The sequence below is a fragment of the Hippopotamus amphibius genome, chromosome 5 (genome assembly GCF_030028045.1).
Source record: "Hippopotamus amphibius kiboko isolate mHipAmp2 chromosome 5, mHipAmp2.hap2, whole genome shotgun sequence".
In the NCBI taxonomy this organism is placed as follows: domain Eukaryota; kingdom Metazoa; phylum Chordata; class Mammalia; order Artiodactyla; family Hippopotamidae; genus Hippopotamus; species Hippopotamus amphibius.
In genome coordinates, this window is record NC_080190.1 from 20,707,280 (window position 1) to 20,731,668 (window position 24,389).

At 43.7% G+C, this 24,389-nt stretch overlaps 1 protein-coding gene and 1 long non-coding RNA gene across 2 annotated transcripts in view; both read right to left on the reverse strand.

The window, feature by feature from the left end:
• Positions 1-24,389, reverse strand: part of RBM20 (RNA binding motif protein 20) — a 193,660-nt gene that overhangs the window by 80,697 nt on the left and 88,574 nt on the right. The window lies entirely within an intron of this gene.
• The window catches only part of LOC130853008 (uncharacterized), a 44,527-nt gene continuing 43,340 nt past the window's right edge, over positions 23,203-24,389 (reverse strand). The window contains exon 3 of the long non-coding RNA XR_009053631.1: positions 23,203-23,219. This is a non-coding gene — a long non-coding RNA (uncharacterized LOC130853008). The remainder of the gene's footprint in view (positions 23,220-24,389) is intronic.

A 24,389-nucleotide genomic window follows, 5' to 3' on the forward strand; every position in this document is an offset into this window, starting at 1 on the left:
CTGTATAACCAGGGCTGACGATGCCATCTTATGCAATAGCGTGGGGGGTGAGGGGAGCTAAGCCAGAAAAGATGGGGCCTCAGGCCCCTGGGATGAATGGAAGGCAGTAAGAAGAATGCAGAGGGACCCCTTAAGAGAGCAATAGTAAAGGTTCCAGCCTCTTGTTACAAAAAGATGCAAGGAAAGAACAAAGGCAGGATTCGTTCCCAGAATGAAAAACTGAGGCCTATGTAACAGCTACATCCTGCACAGACAAAGGCCAGCCCTGCCTGTGAGCTGAGGAAACCAGTCAAGAGTTATGAGTCAGACAATGTGGGAATGAGCTCTTCCTAGAAAAGGAAATGGGTTCTTTGTTGGGCAGGGGTTTTTAATTCCCATCTGGTTAACTGTTGTTCCTCTGTAGGTTCTCCAGGGGCCCACAAAACAGAGGCAGGAAGCAATTTTAAGTTTTCCAGATTTGCTCCTTGAAGACTGAGCCCACCCTCCAGACACAGATCCCATGCTGGATTCTCAGGGGGACCATGGCCTCAGGACCTTTGCACAATCTGTTCCCTCTCCTTGAAAGTCCCCCCTCTACACCTGCACTGTCCAAGAGGGTGGCTATTAAGATACGAAGCTAAGTTATTAATATTAAATACAACTTACAACTCAGTTTCTCAGTCGTACTAGCCACATTTCAAGGGTTCAATAGCCACAGGGGACTGGCAGCTACCACAGTGGGTGGTATGTAACATCTCCAGCATTCAGAAAGTTCTACAGGACAGCATTGCTTCAGATCTTCATGTGACTGGCCCTTTCTCAACCTCAGGTTCCTGTGCTACTGTCACCGTCCCAAAGAGGCCACCTCAGACCTGGGAACCTAAAGGACATATGGTCACTTTCTGTCCCCTTATCCTCCCTTTGTCAATACCTGAAATTCTCATTTATTTTGTGCTTTATTTCCTGTCCCTCCCCTGAAATATAAGCTCCATGAGAACAGGGAGCTTATCTGCCCCTTCTGTTGCTGCCTGCCCAATGCCCGTACCTGGCACAAGCAGAAGCTCAGTAAACACTATTGCATACATGACTCACGGTAGGGTCTGCCCCAATACTCAGGGATCAGAGGACACCAGCCACCCAACACAGCTGCAGCTTATTTTCCCACAGGCCAAGATAACGTCCAAGCATGAGCCCATAAGAGCACCTGGGGAGACTGAGTGTTGCAGGAGTGCCCAGGTAGTAGCAGAGAAGCCAAAATCCAACCTTTTCCTGATGCCCCTCCAGGAACATTGGTTACCTTTTATTACCACTATCAATCAGTCAACAGCTCTGCGCCCAACACTTGCACTGTCTTCCTTCTCTGCTTTTGCAAAAGCTCAAAATAACCTCTAACGAAGTATTAGACACTCTCCAACATGTGATCACTTTTCCTCCACATGTATACACAAAGGCAAGTAATAGAATGAGATTTATCGTAAGTTCAGGAGTTGGTATTTTAATACTCTGCAGACTCTGTGAGTGCTTTCTGATGCCTCCTCTGGGAGAAGAGGAGGAAGAGATGGAGGAAGAGGGGAGAGAGGGAGGATAAGGGAGAGAAGGAGAGGGAAAGAGGAGGGGGGAGGAGGAGGAGGGGAGATAGAGGGACAAGTCTACTACAGTTATGTTTTACTATTTACTTCAATTATAATTTGAATGGCAGGAGTATTACATTCAGCAAAACATGATCTCCACAGCCAAATTCCAGAGGAGTGTAAAGCTATAAAAGTTGGAAAACAAACCACTGTCACATGTTACTGAACTTTCATAACAAGCTGAGTACAAAAGTAGCCCTTGTTTGGGATCAAAAAACTCAGCAAGACAATCAGTGGAGCAGGACATGGAAAAAGAGCACGTGCAATGAAAGAAGAGTAACAAGGAAACAAAAATAAAAGCAGGCAGAACCTGTGCTCAGAATCAAACTAGGAAGGAATTCCCATAGTCCAGGAAGTTGGGGCACTGGAAAGTAACCTTCTGATTGCCTGCCAAGAAAGAGAGGGGTAGCCTAGAGAAGCTTTCAAGTGCATCCTCTAATTCTCACTGAAGAAACAAATCTGATTTTAAGCTGGTTTCTCCTAAAGGCACACATGACAATTGTCTACTGAAGCTCTACCAGCTCCCTTAGCGGCATTAATTAAAGAGTGAATCAAACTCATTTGTGTAGAACAACACAGAACAGTGATTTTTGAGTGAACTGGCAAAGAGAACACATCTTGACTCCAGCCATGTTTTATTAACCAAATTCCTATGTCCATTCTAAGATGACTTCCAGCAAATTGAGTCTGTTCTAACACATAAATCATAAATGAACTTTTGTTTCTTCGCCCAAGATTGCGTGAAGCTTGACAAGCAGCAAGATGGGTTCCCACCTTTCTCCACTTTGTCTTTTACTAAGTCTTAAAAAGAGAAACACAGCCACCTTTATACTTGACCAAAGGATGGCCCTCCTCCAGGTGGAAAGGTCACACTCACAGGTATGAGCCCAGATTTGGGAGGGATGCTCACTGAAGCGTGGGGAAGGAAAAGAACCCCAGCCAGCCAGAACAGCCACATCAAACGCCACGAGCAATGGGGTGACAAACATCACAGGCCACTCTCACAACCAGCCTCAGGCACCCCCTAAATCTCAGTTTCTCTCTTAGGTGACCATCCTTAATTCTTTGCAAGATTATAAGCATTCTAGGGGCAAGGATACGGCAATACCGAGCATGATGCTTTCCAGACAGAGGTCTGTTCAATGTTTTCTGAATCAACAAATGATTTACAAGCTTTTCCTCGTGTTCATTGTCACGTCAGAGGCTTCCATCCAAATTTGGGATTGGAGAAACAAGGGGCAAAAATTCATTCTTGACATTTGGGATTTAAAGTTTTGAGAGCTTGATCCAAGACCCACTGGTCAAAGCGTGATGCTGAGGGTGGGCCAAAGACTGGACTCACAAACCTGGCCCAAGCATACCCACTTATCCACAGCCAGAGTCAGGAATCCACCTTCACTGTCACAGACACACGTTGCAGTGCTAAGGCATCAGGCCATGAGAGAGGAGGCTGCTGACTAATGCTGTCTCTACCATCTGAATCAAAGCCAGCTGCCCTCACAGCTGCCCCAAATTTGAAAAAGCTGGACGTTGGCCACTACAGGGCAGCTCAGGACCAGGCTGAGGTGGCAGGGAAACCAGCTAAGAGTGGTTTTCCTTTGGTGGTTATTTTTTTCAAGACAAGGATGCAACTTATTAGCCAAACAACTGAAGTTACCCCTTGAGGAAAGAACAAGTGGTGTCAAGCAGGAAGGGCTCTTCGATTTCATAATGTCTCTAGGACAATCCACCAAAGTTTCACACTCTTTCTCCTCAAAAGTCTATACCAGATCGGTCTTCCACAGGATGATCACTAATCTCTTAACACACACACACACACACACACACACACACACGCACACACGCACACACGCACACACACAGCTTGTGGGCCTACATTCCCTTGATCTTTTTGCACTATAAATTTCCTAAAGGTAAATATAGTGCATCATTTTACACAATAAAAATGGAATAGATGTTTCCCATAGGGCAGGTTAGGTAGTGAGTTATTCAGATACCCTCTGGCTGAAAAAAAACTCTAGATAATCACCTTTCAGCACTCTGGAGTTGAAAAGATAGTGCAGCCCTATGAGGCCAATTCTGGGGGTAAGCTTGAACTCAAAGAGACTAGAGAATTATTTGAATGCCCAAGTTGCTTTCACCTTAACGACACTGGAAGGGTAAGGGTGAAAGACAACTAGGCAAAGAGCACATTCAATATAAAGACTTACAGGATACTTTTTCCTGTATGAAGCAGGGTCCCAGAGAACACTCTCAGAATTAGGATGAACCGGAACTAATCTGTTATTTCCTATTCCTCCCCAACCCCACAGGCCAAGAGAAAGTTGCTCTGTACTTAAGTAGAGCAGGAGAAGAAAAAGAAAGGGGGATAAAATAATCTTGAGAAGATGTGGCCATAGACCTGCCCTCATACATATTTTACCCCAGGAATGTACGGCATAGATGGGCAATGAATTTGGTTTGATGTGGTCCCCAACTTGCAGTGTCCCTAAAAGCCAGCCAGAAGGAGGAAAGTACACTTATTCCAAGCCTGAGAATATCTCCACAAACAACGTTTTAAGGGCAATAACCAACAAAACAGTTAAAGATAATCAGACACATAGGGAAATAAAGCAACATGAGGGAGAACCAGTATAAACAACTGAGAGCAGAAACAGACCTGGACAGGCTTCAGATATAGACTTATTAAGTTTAAACATGCTTAACACATGAAAAAAGGAGACAAGTTCACAAATATCTGCAGGGAAAAAGCTGTAGAAGATGACTTAGCAGATCTGGAAGAGGATCAAACAAAACTTCTGGAAAGGAAAAATACAGCAACAAATTAAAATTTCTATAGAAGCAGATTAAAAACAACAGAAGAGAGAATTATCAACCAGAGGTTAGATCAGAGGAAAATGTCCAGAATATAGCAGAGAAAAGTAAAAATATGGAAAACACAGAAGAGTGAGTTTACAACATGGAGGACACAGTAAAAAGGTCCAACATACATTTCACTGGAGTCCCAGAAGAGGAAGAGAGTGAGGATGGAGCTAATTTTGAGGAGATAATAGCTAAGGATTTTCCTGAACTACTGAAAGATACCATGGATTCAAAAGACCCACAGACTCCCAAACAGAATGAATATAAAGAAATGTACACCTAGAGGCATCATGGTGATCAGTAGTCACAGCTATCAAAGCCAAGATTAAAATATAGATTACATTAAAACAAATGATGGTTAGACTGAGAGATGATGTCTCAACATCAGAAATGGAAGCCAGCAAGAATATACAAAAGAGAAAAGACAGTCTCTTTAATAGGTGGTGCTGGGAAAATAGGGCAGCTACAAGAATGAAATTAGAACACTAACACCAAATACAAAAATAAACTCAAGATGGATTAAAGGCCTAAATGTAAGACAGGATACTATAAAATTCCTAGAGGGAAAGGAAGGCAGAACAGTCTTTAACATAAATCAAAGCAATATTTTTTGGATCTGTCTCCTAGAGTAATGGAAATAAAACCAAAAATTAACAAATGTGACCTAATTAAACTTAAAAGCTTTTGCACAGCAAAGGAAATGATAAACAAAATGAAAAGACAACCTACAGAATGGGAGAAAATATTTTCAAATGATGCTACCAACAAGGACTTAATTTCTAAAATATACAAACAGCTGATACAGCTTAATATATATTAAAAAGTCCAATCAAAAAATGGGCAAAGACCTAAATAGACGTTTCTCCAAAGAAGACATACAGATGGCCAACAGACACATGAAAAGATGCTCACCATTGCCAATTATAAGAGAAATGCAAATCAAAACTCCAATGAGGTGTCACCTCACACTGGTCAGAACGGCCATCAGCAAAAAGTCTACAAATAATAAAGGTTGGAAAGGGTGCGGAAAAAAAGGAACCCACCTAGACCGTTGATGGGAATGTAAATTGGTGCAGCCACTATGGAAAACAGTACGGACGTTCCTTAAAAAACTAAAAATAGAGCTATCATATGATCCTGCAATCCTACTCCTGGACATATATCCGGAGAAAACTCTAATTCACGAAGATACATGCACCCCAATGTTCATAGCAGCACTATTTATAATAGCCAAGACATGGAAGCAACCTAACTGTATATCTATAATAAAATATACATACATAATAAAATATTACTCAGCCATAAAAAGGAATAAAATAATGCCACTTGCAGCAACATGGATGGACACAGAGATTACCATGTTAAGTGAAGTAACAGCCAGAGAAAGACAAAATCATATGATACCACTTATATGTGGAATCTTAAAAAATGACATAAATGAACTTATTTACAAAATAGAAATAGACTCACAGACATAGAAAACAAACTTATGGTTACCAAAGAGGAAAGGGGGGGAGGTAAATTAAGAGTTTGGGATTAACATATATACACTACTATATAAAAAATAGATAAACAGGGCTTCCCTGGTGACACAGTGGTTAAGAATCCACCTGCCAATGCAGGGGACTCAGGTTCGATACCTGGGCCGGGAGGATCCCACATGCCACAGAGCAACTAAACCTGTGCACCACAACTACTGAGCCTGCGCTCTAGAGCCCTTGAGCCACAACTACTGAACCTACATGCTGCAACTACTGAAGCCCGTGAGCCTAGAGCCTGTGCTCCACAACAAGAGAAGCCACCACAATAAGAAGCCTGCACACTGCAATGAAGAGTAGCCCCCACTCTCCGCAACTAGAGAAAGGCCGTGTGCAGCAACAAAGACCCAATACAGCTAATAAAAATAAATAAATAAATAAGTAAATAAATAAATAAGTAAATAAATAAAATTTTAAAAATAGAAAAACAACAAGGGCTACTGCATAGCACAGGGAACTATATTCAATCTCTTATAATAACCTATAATGAAAAGAATCTGAAAAAGAACTGAATCACTTTGCTGTATACCTGAAACTAACACAACATTGTAAACGAACTAAACTTCAATTTTTTTAAATGGTTAAAAAAAATAGAAACCAGAAGACAGTTGAATCATATCTTTAATATGTTGAAAGAAAATAATGACCAACCTATAGTTTTATACAGTTCTGTGCAAAGATCAATAATGTCCAGGTCATAGTCCCTGGAACATATTACTTTACACGGTCAAAAAGACTTTGCAGATATGATTAAATTAAGCATCTCCAGATGGGTGGATTATCCTGGATTATCTGGCCCTCAATGCAATCCCAGGTGTCACTACAAGAGAGAGGCAGAGGGAGACTCAACACAGAGGAGCAGGTGATGTGAAAGAAGACGGAGATTTGAAGATGCTACAATTCTAGCTTTGAAGATTTAGGAAGGAGTCATGAACCAAAGTATACAAGGAATACAGCTCTAGAAGCTGGAAAAGGCAAGGAAACAGATTCTCCCCTAGAGCCTCTGGAAGGAGCACTGCTCTGCTAACATCTAGACTTTATCCCAGTGACATGGGGTTCAGGTATTTGGCCTCCAGAACTATACAAGAATAAATTTGTATTATTTTAAGTCACCAAGTTTGTACAGCAGCCATAGGAAACTAATACAACTGCCAAGACTATCCTTCCACAATGAAGGGGAAATTCAGGAGTTTTCAGGCGTATAAGACCTGAGAGAGTTCATCACCAGCAAAGGAAATTCTAAAGGTTGTACATCAGGCAGATGGAAGACTGAAAACACAAAAAGGAATGAAAAGCAAAGACAGTGACAAACGCATGAATAAATCTAATTGAATGCTGACTGTGTAGAACAATTTATTTTGCGGTGTTCTTAAAAATACAGAGAATTAAAACACACAGAAATGAGAGAAAATAAGTGAGAAGGGGGTAAATGTTTTAGAGTGTTCCAAAGACCTGGTATTACCCAATGGGAAATTAAAGTTTAAACTCCAAGTACAAATACTGTAATTTTTAGAGTACAAAGAGCATATAACTTTCAAAGCAGTAGAGGGAAACACAGATGGTAAAACCATAGAGAAAAGCAGGAATTTACCATAAAATGTAAGTGAGGGAGGAGGCTGGGATGGGTCAGGGCCCCGCAGAGACTCTGGGATCCAGCAGCATCCCATTCATCGACCTGGTGATAGTTACACAGGCGTTTACTGTATTTGTTGAACTCTGCATGTATGTTTTAAATACTTTTTTGGCGTATACACGTATTTTACAATGGAAAATAACGAAAACAACAATCACGATGTATCCCTCTCAACTAAGACTCTATGTTCCAACTCTTTTATCTCAGCTCAGTGTTTAGCAAGTCAAAACCCACAGGTGAGTTCTCCAGAGACCATCTCATCCAGCCTCCTGTCTAGACAAGTAAATTCTTATTTTACGTAGGCTATCAGTGAGCAACTGAAGTCTAATGAAGTCGAACAATTTATCCAAAGCCATAGTGATTCTATCCAGACAGTTACCTGAGAATAACGTTTACTTCTGCTTTTCAAAAAAAGGCAAATTCTATTTTTCACTTGCCTCCCCCCCCCAGACACACACTCCATTTCTCACAAACACATCTGAAGATTTCCCAGGATTGTTTCTGTTGCACAGAGAGAGCCCGCATACTGCGTCTGCCTCCTCTTGCCTCTAACTATTCTGCATATTTAAGAAAGACATGCTAGTGGCCAGAAATGTGAGTGCCTGTAACTAATAATGCTTTTGCAAGACTCTCCCTTAAGGTTGATGCAACAATGCAAGAGCAGGGATTAAAAAAAAAAACAGGACACATAATCAAGCCTGGACGTGAGGTGGCTTCCCAGTGAGATGCTTGCCAAAAACAACACTGCTAAAACCGCAAGTCATGCATCAGACTGAAGGGAAACAGCACTGTACTAGGAGGGAGCCACCACTGCCCCAGAGCAAGCAGCCTGCTCAGGGAGGAAGCATCGCACAGCCCTGGGAGGGGGTGGGGAGAGGCGGGCAGGGAGGGTGGTGGAGAAGGAGAAGCACATATAGTCGCAGTGGCTTAAGAAATAAATCTGTACTGTTTTAAAGAAATCAATTTCATCCCAATACAAATACATACTGAGGGAGCAACTTCATTTACTGCTAATTTTTAATTATAATCTCCCAACAGATCAACACAACTGCCATAAAACACGAGATTTTCAACGCTGGTCACTGAAAAGAGGAACTTCACATGTGCCTCCGGGCAATGTCCACTTTTCCCAGGTCCCTCTCACTCTCAGCCTCTGCTATGCAAATCCTATCCCTTCAATGAACTCGTTCAAATGAGGACACTCTCCTCATTGATGTCAACAAGCTAGTGATGAAGCTTAAAAGTTGCAAAGTCAAATTACAGCCGGTACTTTGGGAACCACGGGTTTCAAAGAGCATGGCCATTTTCACTCCAATCATTTAGGTCACAGAAAGCCACAGCGGATTTGTTTTAGGGCATCTCTAGGGTCTACCCTATAAGACACTGTTGTGACGACAGAACGAAGCCCCTGAAGGATTTCTCAAACCACCTTGCAGGGAAAGAACCCATAAGATGCAAAGAGGAGATGACTAAATAAAGTAAAGAAGGGAAGAAACAGAGAAGAGAGTTAGAGAGACAGGAGTTAGGCTGTGGTGTAAATGAATTTCTTTAGTACTTGCAGCAGAAAGATCGAGATGAATGTAGGGAGAATGTGTCTACACTCCCAACCTGACCCTGCTACAACCAGCTCTCAGTGTACATCCTCAACAGAGTCTCTTAAAATTCATTCCTGTGGCAAAGAGGGGCCATTACAGAAGTCCCTGCCTTTCCGCTCTGATTTCCTTGTCATCGAGCACCCAGACCAGTTTTACAAGGACATCATGTAAAGTCTGAAGAATGTGTCCACACACAGAAATTAAAGTTGACTGAGATCTTGGTCACACTCCCTGCTGGGATTGAGAGCAGTGCTACCTGTGATTATAAATAGCCAGTGGAAAACTGTTCCCATCCCCCGTACCCCTCCCACCACCCTCTTCTTGTTTTCAAAGCTCCCTCTCTCTCTCTGAAGATAAAAGGAAATGATGCCCTACATCACTCTGGTCTCATCTGGTCAGCTCCATTTCACAGATGAGAAAACTGAGGCTGACAGGCCAGCAGATCCATAGGTGAGAGGTAGGATCCCAAAACTCCTGTTTCTAAATAACCGGCCCACAGACAACCACCTTGATCCAAACACTGCTACCTCTTTAGAGACCCCCTGACATTCTTCCTTGCTCCACCCCACCATACTCAGTGAATTTCTTGGCTCTTTTTCAGGCTCTGACTCCAGAGTAATAATGGAGACGAATTAAACTGGGACGTCCATGCCAGCAGCATGCCCCTCCTACTCAGTCCCAGCTAATTAAGAATCTCTGCCACTTGGTAGGGCGCACACTTACCACTACAGGGCACCCGGATTCACCCTGTAGAGGAAAACAGCAAGGTCAAGGGTTTAACAGAAATCGGGCGGGGCCCATGAAATAAGAGGTCAGGCAAACAGGAACTGAATGCAGTGATAAGAAAATGTGCTTGTGAAATTGCTCTTCCCTGTGCATTCGTCCTTTTCTGCTCCTCCAGCAGTGGTAACCTCTCCCATGAAAAGAAGAGAAAATGTGAGAGCTGGCAAGGGAGAGGAGATTAGCAGACTTTTGTTTTGCAGAGTGAAAAGCCCTCGAGATGGAAAGTCTTACCCATGGACATGGCTTGCTGATGGCAGTGCCAGGTTTAGAATCAGACTTTCGGGTCCAGGCAATTTCCCTAATACAGCTGTAGCTTCCACACTGCTTGCTGATTTGAGTCGGCAGTTCCTTTGTGCTTTCTCGAAAACAATTTTAAATACAAAAATATTTATAAATGCGGGACAGGAGAGGGTGAACTGGAAGACAGCCGTCAAAAGGTACAAACTTCGAGCTATAAGGTAAATAAGTACTAGGGATGTAATGTACAACACAGTGAATATAATTAACACTGCTGTATATTATATACAAAAGTTGTTAAGAGAGTAAATCACAAGGGAAAACTTTTTTTCTATTTCTTTAATTTTGCACCTATTTGAGATGATGGATGTTTACTAAACTTACTGTGATCAACATTTCTTAATGTATGTAAGCCAAATCATTATGCTGTACACCTTAAACTTATACAGTGCTGTATGTCAATTGTATCTTAATAAAAGTGGAAGAAAAAATAACATAAGATTTTACAACTTTGCAAAAAATATTTGTAAATATAACAAGCCTTATGTTCCCACCATCCGGAATTAACCAATGTTCACATTTCCTCACTCTTAACATTATGGATAAAGTTGAGTTCCCTGTCTCCTCCCCCCTCCCCCCCCCCGCCCCCAGTGTCCAGAGACAACGTCTATGTGTATACTTGTAAGCCATATCTGTATACTATCCATCAGTAAATAATACTTGAACATAGTCAAATTTATCAACCTTTTCAGTTATGAGTTGTGTGTTTTGGGTCTTTTCTAAGATATTCTTTTTAGGGACTTCCCTGGTGGCACAGTGGTTAAGATGCTGCACTCCCAATGCAGGGGGCCCGGGTTTGATTCCTGGTCAGGGAACTAGATCCCACATGTGTGCCACAACTAAGAGTTCACATGCCCACAACTAAGGAGTCTGCCTGCTGCAACTAAGACCCAGTGCAACTAACTAACTAACTAAATAAACAAACAAATAAATAAATATTAAGAAAAAAAGAAAGAAATTCTTTTTAATTCCTGAGGTCATAAAGAAATTCCCCTGGGGTTATCTTCTAACAATGACTTTTGAAGCTTTGATTTTCACATTTAGGGGCTGAAATTTATCTTTGTTTATGCTGTGTGATAAGAATCTAATATTTTTCTATAGAAAGCCAATTATCTCAGCATGAGTCACAGAAGAACACAGACTTTCCCACTGATTTATAACATACTGCTACCCCGTGCCAAGTTTACAGGGATCCTTAGGTCTGGTTCTTTGCTCTCTAATCTGTTTTATTGATCTCCTTGTTCTTCCCCACCCCACCCCACCCCCCCAAGAAAAATCAGACCTATTTATGTACCTTACTCTTCCAAAGGAATTTCAGAATTGGCTTTTGCAATTCTAAGAGAAATTCTGTTGGGATTTTTATTAGAATTGTCTTAAATGAGATGCTTTTACGCTAATAAGTTGTCTTGTCTATGAACATATCATTGTTCATTTATTTTACACTCTAATAATGTTTTGTGATTTCTCCATTAAAGCCTTATACATGTTTTATTTAATTGATTCCTAGGTACCATACAGTTGAGTTGTTATTATGAATAATCTCTCTTTTCCTATAGCATTTCCTATAGATTATTGCTATACTGAAATGCTATTGCTGTTTGTGTGTTAATACTGTACTCTGCAACCATGTTTACCTCTTTTATTATATATGTTTTCAAAATTCTTGAATTTTGAAAGTAAGCAATCATATAATCTTCCCATAACAAAAACTCTGTCTCATTTTCCATCCTTATGCTTCATTATCTTGTCTTGTTGCATTGGCTATGTCCTCCAGCACAATGTTGAACAGTGGTGATATCTAGTATCCTTATCTTATTTCTGACTCTAGTTAGGAATGCTTCTAAGGTTACCCTTGTAAGCATGATGTTGGCCATAGGATGGCAGTTGCCTCTTTTATGTTCTCAGATGGCATCTTCCCTACTAGTAAGCCCCTCAGAGCAAGGCCTAAATCTCATACATGTTTCCACCCATTATAGCACAGTGCTTGTCACAGGATAAGTGCACCATAAATGTTTGCTGTTGTTTCTGCACTTTTAAACCCTATTATTTGGTGTTTATTTTGACACTTCCTGCTTCTCTAACCCTAGTGAATGTGGTAGACACTGCGGCAACATTTGGCTAGATGGCTTTAAGATGAGTGTCCTTCAAGAGTGTGTGTGTGTGAGTGTGTGTGTGCATGTGTGCATACTTTATGAAGATGACAACTTAAGTAGTGAGGCTCTGAGGGTTCATGAAGAAAACAAGGGGTTCTAGTTTTTAAAAAGTGAATTCTTTCAAGGATTTGGGATTTGATTACCCTCTGGAGATTGTTTATCTGCTTTTTCCTTGTTCATCCCATATGATCAAGGATTAATTGGTGAGACTAACTGGCCACTGAATGTGTCACTGAATTTTTCAGATACACAAGGACCTATTCCTTTGTGTAGAGCAGCAACTCCACAGGCAGGAGGGGGCTGCCCTCACAGTTCAGTTGGAGGGATGCCACACACCTCTGGCTTCTCAGCAAGAATGCAATTCCTGGGAATATGGCCAGCACAGTCCCCCTGAGGCTGTGCACACAAAACCTCCAGGAGCTCCTTTCAGTCCTGATGAGAAAATGCCTGTGGTGAGGAAGAGAGAAACAGAACTGCAGTCCATGCTTCCTTCTTATGCCCCTGGCTGAGCCACTGGCTGCATCCCCGAGTCATTTCCCCAGCAATTAGTTCACTCTCCTGACACACACGGAGGAACGTGACTGCCAGGAGACGAGATGACTGTCACCCCCACCCTAAACTCTCCTTAGCCTTGTCCAAGCAGAGAGCTGGAAAGGGAACACAGGAGGGATGCTACACACCCAGGGTAAAATCAGAAAGACTGAAGGCAGTGACCCGCTCCTCGGCAGCAGGGAGCAAAGGTGGGAGCAGGCATGGCTGGTGGAGACAGGATCACGCTCCTCTGGAGGCAGAGGGGCTGGGTTCAGGTCTCAGCCCCACCACTTACTTGTCATACCACCATAGGCAAGCCCTCAGGCTCTAAGTACCTCATCTGTAAAATGGGCACAGGCACAATGGTCACAAGTTCAAAGGCAGCACAGGCCAGGGATAAGGGACAGTCTGCTTAGTCCCTGAAATGTCCAAAGCCCCTGCAGGAAGTTAGCACTGAGGCTAGAGATTTAAAAGAGACTGAAAATCCCTGAATGGTTGGCTTGAAGGACCAGGGCAAGCTGAGAAGACTGGGGATAAGTAATCAGCTGGACTCCACTGGAAAGACCCATAAAGCTTTCCCTCAAGGTGCCATGAAAACTCCTTTATTGCCTAGCAACCTGTCTCAGGACACATCCAGCTCCATGCGGGACAAAGTAGAAATGCGAGAAGCTGAATGGGACGGCTAGACCGCACAGCCTCCGACAGGATCCCCGTGGGCCCATCTTCACCTCCTCACCTCCCTCAACCCCACAGCCACACAGAGGCCGAATGCCTCCGCTACGAATGGCAAATCCACTCACTCCTCACTGTTCCCACTGCCAATTCACCAGTCAGTATCCATGCCTGAATGATTCTGACACCCTTCCCATCACTCCCGGCCCCAAATGGAGCTCCCTAATGCCACTGCGCTGTCCTCCTAAAGAGCAGGGTGGAGCACTCCTCTCTCAAAACCTTCGGTGGCTCCTCCTTGACAGTGAATGAATCCAGACGTTCCAGAAAGGCATTCAGCTCTGAGCTGGGATCATCTCCCACCTTGTTTCCCTACAGGCCTTATGCAACAGCCACCCGGACCACCAGCATTACCCAAACACACCCATACCTTTCACCCCTGAACTCGAGTGCTCTTTCCTGCATCACTAGCGTCACCACTTGCGACAGAATGAACCAGACACACGCCTCTCTTCTCCAGCAGGCAAGCATCCTTAAGTGTGTGAACTGTATTTCATTCTTCTAGTCATACCCCACAGTGCCCTTTGCATGGTGACTTTTCAAGATGTAAAACTAAGGCCAAACAGCAGGGATGACCCTTGAACACACTGCTCAGAATCAAAGAAGCCAGACACAAAAGGCCACATACAGTATGATTCCATTTGTATGAAATGTGCACAATGGGCAAGTCCATAGGGATGGAAACCAGATGTGTGGTTCTTAGCAGCAGGAGGGGATGACTGTTAAATGAATGCAGGGTCTTCTTTGTGGCTGATGAAAAAGTTCTGTAACTAAACAGTGATGATGTTACACAACATTATAACACAATTGTATACCTTAAAATGGTTAAAATGGTAAATGTTATGCTATGGGTATTTTACCACACATACACAACTGAGTCTGAAAGATGAAAACTCTACAGATATAGGCACCCCAATGTTCACAGAAGCACTATTTACAATAGCCAAGACATGGAAACAACCTAAGTTCCCATCAACAGATGAATGGATAAGGAAGATGTGGTACATATACACAGTGGAATATTACCCAGCCATAAAAAAGAATGAAATTCTGCCATTTGCAACAACATGGATGTACCTAGAGAGTATCAGGCTTAATGAGATAAGTCAGAGAAAGATAAATACTCTATGTTATCACTTATATGTAGAATCTAAAAAATAATACTAATGAATTTATTTACGAAACAGAAACAGACTCACAGATAAAGAAAACAAACTTATGGTTACCAAAGGGGAAAGCAGGTGGGGGGAGGAGTAAATCAGGAGTATGGAATTAACAGATACACACTATTGTATATAAAATAGATAAACAAGGATTTACTATATAACACAGGGAACAATATTCATTATTGTATAATAACCTACAATGGAATAGAATCTGAAATATATATATATACACACACATATACTGAATCACTTTGCTGTACACCTGAAACTAACAATATTGTAAATCAACTACACGTCTATTTTAAAAAACTGAGGCTGAAAAAATATAAATAATTATTTTGAGGGCACAGAGCTAGTGAATGAGTGTAAGAGTTGATTTTAAGAGTCCACTTTTTCACTGCAATTTTAAGAGTCAGCAGACAGCTATCCCCCTACATCTCCACATCCGGCACAAGTCCCGTGCATTCTCCCTGACGCCCCCTTTGAGTGATCCAGGCCTCAGGAGCCCTTGTTTTCAGAATCATCTGTGGTACACAGCCCGGCACAAAAGCATCATTGCTCCGTGTTACTCTCTGCCGGCTTCATGCATACTGGTCTGGGTCTCCACAGCTAGACCCCGAGGTCTTTGAGGGCAGGACCCGAGACACAGCCTTCCCGTCCAGCTTACTGACCTCACTGGTGTGGCAGACACGGACAAGCCACGCTGGGCACTATTATATTTTTCAAGGTTTTGAGTTGCATTTTAACAGAAAAGTTCCCAAGCTCTTTGGTCAGCAAAACATCACAGTCTCCTTTTGCCAGTGATTCAATCTCAGGAAATATCTTTTTGCCACACAACTACTAAGCCAATTGCTACCTACTGTTTTCTCATTGGTGGGAAAAACAAAAGTTTACACCACTTTCTCCACTTATCCATAATAGCAAGTTTCATTTCTCTACTTCAAACACTGTGTGAACATCATAGGTTGCATTTTTATAGAGCAAGCCAATAAATAAAAACATGTGAAATAATGGCTTAGTGTTTAAACATGGAAACTTCAAAGCAAGTTTTGTTACTTCACTTGAAAAAGATTTTTCTCGTTTTACTTTATTTAGGAATTGGCAAGGAAAACCTAGGTTAAAGATTAAGGCTCGCCTGTTAGCCTTGGACCCATCTCTTACTTATGACCTCAGGCAAGTCCCTGACCCTTCAGAGTTAGTTTTCCTATCCACAAAATGGGACTAAAAGTGCCTTCCTATAAGACTTGGAGGAGCGTTGTAAGACACTATTAATACTCCAAATGGAAAAGTGTTTAGTAAAAGGCAGAGCCCTGAATATAGGAAGCACCTGGAACAGGACCTCAGTCCAGAGGGGAAGAAGGGAGGTGAAAGCATCTCCATGCCCTTGACTCCAGTCCCTCTGCACAGCTGGTCCAGCTGGTCTAGCAGGTGTTCTGTGGCAATGGCCGGTGGATCTGAAGGGGGAGGAGAGGATGCTACTCTGGCAGAACAACCAATAATTTTTTTTTTTAAATCGAGGCTCAACTCTTCTCTCAAACAATAATGCAAATATGAGTAATACACAAGCAGGTGGAGGTTATTTATAGAGAGGATTTTTTTTCACTTTCTATCCTGAAATAATTATAGACTCATAAGAAGTTGCAAAAATAGCACAGAAAGGTCTCTGTCCCTATTACTCAGCTTCCCCCAGTGGTAACATCTTATGTAACTATATTACATTATCAAAACCAGGACTTGACATCAGGCTCAATAGGATGAACTAGACTACAGATCTTAATCAGATGTCATCAGCTTTTGCATACACTGTTGCTTTTAAGTTTACAAACAGCTATAATGGTAGAGCATAAAGAAAGCACTGGTATAGAATAATTTGCAACACTGTAATGAAATCAATACAATATAATTTTGATAGGTAGCAGATGAGTTCGCAATTACAAACAATATTTCTTCCTGTTGTATCCATTGTGATGGGATAATATTTGAAGCATCTTATTTGTTTATATTTACAGACTCTCCCACCCTGGAAGGTAAAGAGGCTTCACTGATTTTTGTTGCCACAGCAATTCTATAAGAATAAGGAAAAGTTGATGTTTCCTTTTCCAGAGGGGCAGCCAAAGCCCATTAGGGTCCTCAGCCCAGGCCCCCTCTTGGATCAGCGCCACCCAGCCCTGATCCACCCAGGAAAATTACAGGACTCCTCAGCTTTAAGGGCAAGTCCAGGTGGAGTTAGGTGCTGACCTTGAAAACTCCAGGTTGACTTAGCAATGCCGCCATCTGGTGGTCAGACAAAGAACTGATGATAATGGGTAGCTTTTGGTGGACCTTGAGTTACCTACTCACTTTTTAAATCTACTCCAGGAAGCCTCTGCTTAAGGCGCTGAATACTCTAATAAGGAATGTTTTGTAATGAGAAATAACTACTCTGCTGTGGAATAAATATGGCCACAAACTCTTTGAAGCTCTTTCCATGAAGAGGTGGAGTCTATCTCTTGAATCTGGGCTGGGCTAGTGACTAGCTTTGGAACAGGATGCAGTCAGGGATGCTGCTTAACTTCCAAGCCACTGCTCCAAGAGGCTTCAAAGCTTCCCACCTCCACCTCTTGGAACACTGCTGCTTTTTGAACAAGCCCAGGCTAGCCTTTAGAACAAGCCCTTGGCTAGCCTCCTTAAGGATGGGACTCCACATGGAGAGAGAGAGAGAGGACCAGCTATTTCAGTCATTTCTTCTAAGGCCCCAGACATGTGAGTGAGGCCATCCAAGACCAGGCAGTCCCAGCCGAGCCACTACCGAGTGAAGTGTTGAAGGAGCCCAGGCAAGACCAACTGAAGGCAACTCAATCATGAGAAACAGTACATTGCTGTCCTAAGCCACTAAATCCTGGGGTGGCTTGTAAAACAGCAGTAGATTACTAACACATACCCTCAAATTTACATATTAAAAATATGTATTCTGAACTAGAAGCTTCAGGTTTATGATTACTATTTTAAACTGGGTTGGGAGGTGTGGAGAGCACACATCACTATTTCCACATGGTGAATCTTGACTCTTGCACAAGTTTTGAACGTGCATACTTTGATTTTTCTTATGCATTTTCTGACCCTGCCACATGTTATCATTCATTCATTCATCAAACATTAACTGAGCATGTCACAAGTAATAGCTACAGGGGAGGCACAAAAGACTTGGCATTGAGTTAGATACGATGCCTACCCTTAAGAAGGTCACAACTATTGGAGAAGACATGTATGCAAATGCATCATAAAACACTGTGGTATGTGTTAGGTTAGAACAGAGGAGCAACTGCCTGGGCGGGGGTGGGGGCGGGGAGAGGGATGATAGGATGGATATATTAGCCAGGACCCGATCAGGAAAAGAGAAACCACTCCACTATTTAGAACAAAGAGAATTTAATCCAGGGAATTTGTTATACAGGTGAGAAGGCAAACAAAAGATGGTGGGACAGGAGGGGTTGGGTAGAGCCCTGGAAGACAGTCAGTCACCCCCAAAGATGCCACAAGCCATAGTGAAGGCAAGGCAGAAAGGCCTGGGTGCCTCCCTTCCTCCACCCTCCAATCTCCCACCAGTGCGTGGCACTGGTCAAACCCAGCAGGAGCCAGGGAGATGCTGCCTGCAAAGATCAGAGCCCTGGAAGAACAGCACTGGAAGAGCAAGGAAAGAATGCCAGCAAACTGGCTGAGGATTTGCCATGTGGGGTGCCGTGGGCTAGAAAGGCTTTACAACTGAGGAGATGATCAGATTATTTCAGGCCATCCATCCACTTCTCTACCTGCCTCTCTCCCACCCTTGGAGCAGCTTCAGGGTCTCTGATGATCTTTCATCCTGGTGCAATCCTAGCTCTGTCATGAAAGATGGTCAAAGACCATCACAGTAGAGAGGACATGATTCCTTTTGTGCCTACACGGTCCCTTCTCAAAGGAGAATCTCAATGAACATTTAAATAAGAAGCATTAAACTATGTGGGATAAAGGACACAGGACTTGGCTGAGTCAAGATCTCACCCAGAAGAGAAATCTTGGGGAAACATGGGCCACTCCCTGAATGATGTGGGGCTGGGCTAAGAAGGGTTAAGGGCTCTTTCAGGTCTCACGTTCTTAGACAAACCTGGAAGAGAACCCTGAGTGCCTCCACAGCCCATGTAACCCATGAGATCTGGGAGACACTGTGGCTTGATGGTGGACAGCGGCTACCAAGGCTGTGGGTTCAAATCCCAGCTCTGCTGCTCGCTATCCACGACATGCATCAAGTTGTTCTCTCTCATAGCCTCTGTTTTCTTGTCTGTAAAATGGGGCAATAATAATAATTTATATAATAATAATAATTATTATTATTTTCCTGACTTACAGGGTGTTGTTAGGATGAAGTTAATCCCCTGAGCACCTGTCAGATGATCTGGGGCTGCAGCTTTCAGAGTGGGGTCCCTGGACCAGAAGCATCAGCATCACCTGGGAACCTGTTAGAACTGAAACTTCCGGAGCTCCACCCCAGACATACTGAATCAGAAACTCTGGGATGAGCCCAGCAATCTGTATTTGAATATACCCTCTGGGGATTCTGATGCCATGCCTGCTAAAGTTTGAGAAACAATGATCTAGCTAGAACGTAACAGACCCTCAATAAACAGTAGCTGTTCCTGTTATTGTACAGCTTTAAGGGATGATTTTGGAAAAGCAACATCCTCATGTATCACCAACTGCTGGTGTCATTTGGGAGGAGCTGGAACATGAGGACACCCAAGCCTTTAAGCTCTAACACCAACTGTGAGTGGCAGGGGAATCCCCCTGCTATCTCACAGACTGGCCCCGCTGCCCAGATAACCTCGACCCACCCTTCCCAGGCCCCAGCTGTAACAGGCTTGGCCAGGGCTGTTACTGATCCAACCTGCTCAAAATGAGATGTTCTTTCACATCTCAGAGAAGCCTGGGAATATCTCAAATCGGATCGGGGGAAAGGGACAGAGAGGCTCTCTGAGAGAGGGAGAAGATACAAAAGAAAAGAAGAAAGAAATATTCAGCCGTAATAAACAGAAGAAAATCTGAGCAGAGGAAAATCTCAGCCCAGAGATTTGGGGGTGTAAGAACATTATAGAAGAGGAAGAAAAAAATGGGAACAAGTAGCCTAAAAGATTCATGATGCCCAAAGAAAGTGCAAAAGGGTGATGGGGTGGCTTCAGAGAAGCAGGAAGCAACAGAGATAATATATAAGCAGTTAAAGAAAATAATCTTCCATTCCTTTATCGCCCTGTCCTTGCAGATCTTGTATTAGGAGGGTCTGATCTTCTGCAGAGAGCACTGTGATATTTGTTCTGTCACAGGTACAGCCTGATTCCACCACTACAAGCTACTCATGGGTGCTCCGATGACTTCGCTGCCACTAGACGGGAGTATTTTGTTGAACGGGGTGGGAGACACTGAGAAAAATGTGACTATTTTGAGATATTCTGCAGTCACCATTTGGGCTTGCCCAGGAGGAAAAAGAATGAGAAGGCAGAGGGTTTGTGATCGAGCAACTGCTTACAACACTGACCCCAACAACAACAGTGACAGGAGGGTGCAGAAGAAGGATGCTGGTGCACCCAAGAAGCATAAAGACCCTCTCACCTCGGGCTCTCATTGGCCCTGGGAACAGGTGAATCTGAGGCCATTGTTCAGCATCCCAACTGTGGCTTCTGTGGTCCACACGCCAGCCACTGTGTTTCACCACGAGACAAGCAAAGGATGGACTCACTGCCTTCGCTAAAAACCGAGCTGAGCCCCCATATCCTCGGATTCCTTTCTCTTCTCTTCTTGGTACAAGTGAACATATCCAGATTTCTTCTTTAATTGCTACACGTACACCTAAACATATCTGAAATGAAATAAGGGATTGGCTCTTTAATTCTAAGGCGTGGCTGACAAATTTCAGCAGCCATCAGAATCACCTGGAAGATGTGTTAAAACACAGCATTGCTAGCATTCACCCCCAGAGTCTGTGAGTCAGTGAGTCTAGACTGAGGTCCGAGAATTTGTATTCTATCAAGTTCTCAGGTGATGATGCTGCTGGTCCAGGACCACGCTTTGAAAAAGAATGTTCGAAATTTCCTCCCAGTTCTTTTACTTTATATATCAGGTCACCTGCATGTTCTCGACACGCAGCCATCCCCATCATCCCAATAACGAGCATCAGCTGGCTGCATGTGAAATTATACTTCCCTGGCACCTCCTCCCCACAAGAGGACCTAAGAGTCTGGGCTGCCCTCCTCATGGGCTCCTGGTGAAGTGCATCAGGACCACAGAAACTGCTGGTGTCCTGCAAGCCTACTGTGTGCCAGGCACTTGCTAAGGGATGGACAGGCGCTACTTCATTTAATCCTCCTCGTACTTCTACTTGCATTTCCTCTTAATGGATGAGGTATCTGAGACTCAGAGAGGTGAAGTAACTTTTCCAAAGTCACACAGCTGGCAGGTGGAGAAACCTCAGGATATGTGGCACCATCCTAGTCCCGTGATCTTGATCATTCTGCTCTATTTCCTCCATATTTAAAGGGGTCTAGAGCCCCCAGTGTCAGAGATTTGGATGACTGACAAATCTCTCCAGGGAAGAGAAGCTGATATCTCCCAATAGGAACACCTAATAAAGATATAACAGAAGGATAATGCAGGCACTGAGAGAGAGAGAGAGAGAGAGAGAGAGAGGGAGAATGTGCGTAAAAACTCTGGGTTTGAGAAAATGGGAAGAGAGACAAGCTTTGAAATAAAGCTGACCAGAGTTTGAAATCCAGTTAGTTCATGAATACTTTCACACCCTTGGGTAAGCCACTTAAGCTCTCTGTGCTTTGGTGTAAGGATCTGTAAAATGGGATTCTTTTTCCCCATTGGAGGTTAAGAGAACGAAGTGAGATAATGTATGTGAGAGTTTCTATTTAGCTCATAAGCCATTAAAATTTTTTTTTGGTAAAATGCACATAAAATTTACCATGTTATCATAAACCTTTCAAAAATAGTTTTTAAAATTCAGTTTGTCTTAGCTCCCCAAACAGATTAGTGATTAAACCATGAGGTTCTCAGAACCTCTCAAAGGCCTGAGCTGCTTGAGTCAGCAAGGAAGTGTCCAGAACTTCATGTGACAGCCCAGGCCCATTCCCAGCTAACAGGTCTTTCCAGGATCCAAGCCCCCCAGAAAGCAGATCTCGGAGACAGAGGAGAAGAATGTAGCTGAAGAAGATGGAAATGAATGTTTTTGTGTCTCTGGCATCAGCCCTGTGCTCAAAAACCAGAGGGGTGTTTGCTTTCTGCAAATGCAGCTTGCGGGGTGGGGCGGGTAACACATTAACAGAGCAGAGCCTCCCAGCTACCAACCAGGTGCTTTCAAAACAGAAAATGCAGATGCCTTAGAGGACTGGGGCGGGGAGGGTGGGGGGGACTCAGGGGCGGGGGGAGTCAAGGAAGGGAGGGAATACGCGGATATGTGTATAAAAACAGATGATTGAACTTGGTGTACCCCCCAAAAAAACAAACAAACAAAAAAAACAGAAAATGCTAAGAGGAGTTGCTAAAATATAGTTACTGGACCAGCTGCGCCTGAGCAGTGCAACAGTACACTAGTTGGATTTGTGTCTAAAGTTTGGGTCCTTTTTTCTTTCAATATGCTCTTTTTTTTTTTAATAAATTTATTTATTTTATTGGCTGTGTTGGGTCTTTTTTGCTGTGCATGGGCTTTCTTTTTAGTTGCAGTGAGTGGGGGCTACTCTTTGTTGTAGTGCACGGGATCCTCACTGCCGTGGCTTCTCTTGTTGAGGAGCACGGGTTCTAGGCGCGTGGGCTTCAGTAGTTGCAGCACGTGGGCTCAGTAGTTGTGGCTCATGGGCTCTAAAGCGCAGGCTCAGTAGTTGTGGCGCACGGGCTTACTTGCTCCACGGCATGTGGGATCTTCCTGGAGCAGGGATCGAACTGTGTCCCCTGCATTGGCAGGCAGATTCTCAACCACTGCGCCACCTAGGAAGCCCCTCAACATGCTCTTTGTAAAAGAAAGAAACAGTGTTATGAGAAAATAGAAATTTTATACAAGGAAGTTTGTGGATGAAGGAAAAAATGCTGGTTCAGCTGGGCTTCTTGCCTTAACAGTTCCAGAAAAAGTCCAGATGACCACACAGCAAAGGAACTGGCCCAGGCCCCACCCTCCAGACCAAGGTCCAGGAGTCTATGTTGCTAAAGTTCCAGAGACTTCAGTGGCTCAAGCAGCAATGCTGTCCATGTCCTCTGTCTTTTTGTCTTAGGACATGCCTGGAGGCTTGTATACAGGGTACCTGGGGAAGGGTCTCTAGGCTGGAAGGTAAGGAAGGAACAGCTCAGTAAGCTAATGAAAAGCGAAGGTCTCCCCTCTCCCCAGCCCCCCACCTGGGAGAGGGTGGTGGAGAAGGCTTCTCTGATGAAGAAGAGCAGATGGAAGAGTCCAACTGGAGGCAGTGGACACCCACTGGCAACATCACAGAACATCAGAGCAAGAAGAGACTTTGGAGTTGCTCCTTGGTCCATCTGGTTGACCAAAATGGACAGGTATTCTCCAGGTGGCTCCAGGATCCAGGCAGCACCTGGTGTCCCAACTTTCCATCCACTGGTTTTTCTTTTACATCCCCTGCCTCCCTTGAATCAGGCAAAGACAATTTTAGCTACTTCAGCTCTGCCCTGGAGGAGTGGCTGACGCGGCTGGGGGGGAGCGGGGGGGGGGGGGGGAGGTATGTAAACTGACCATTCCCACGCCAGTGGGCATCTAGAGGAGCAGGAGCCTGGAAGAGGGTACCACCAGATGCTCCTGGGAGAGAGCAGGGAACATGGACCTTTAGTCCAGGAGGGCTTCCTAGAGGATGTAAGGTCTGAGCTGAGGCTTGGTGAAAGAGGACGAAGCCAGGCAAGAAACAGGGGGTTGGGCAGTGAGGAATGTAAGGGAAGTAGGGGGGATGCTGCAGGCACAGGGAGCAGCACCTGCACAGCTACAGGGAACTGAAAACAATTTCAGTCTGCCACAAAGTTGTGAGTTGGCGAATGACAGAAGGCTGGAGGCAGGACTGTGGTGGGCAGTCCTGTTTAAGAGATAGATTCATGAAAAATTTAGCACAAAAAGCTGGCAGAACTTGGACATGGAGCAGTAGGGGTAGAGGTAAAGAGATAAAGAAATAAAAGGTAAGAAGTCCAGGATGACTTGCAGAGCTCTGGCTTTCTGAGTCGGTGGTGGTATCGTGTGGAACAGGAGGAGAGAGGCCAAGAGGATGATGAGTTCAAGTTCAGACATGTGAAGTTTCTGGTGCCAGGGAATGTAATATGGAAATGGCTGCAGGCCCCTGGATACCCAATCAGAAGCTCAGGAAGATGACAGAGCCAGAGACCTGTATTTCCTTAATATTTGTGCTTTCTGTGGTACCTCTGTAGACAGTTTCCCCTCATTTGTATCTACTCTAAGATATCTTAAATGCCTGTGCTATACAATCTAGCAATTCC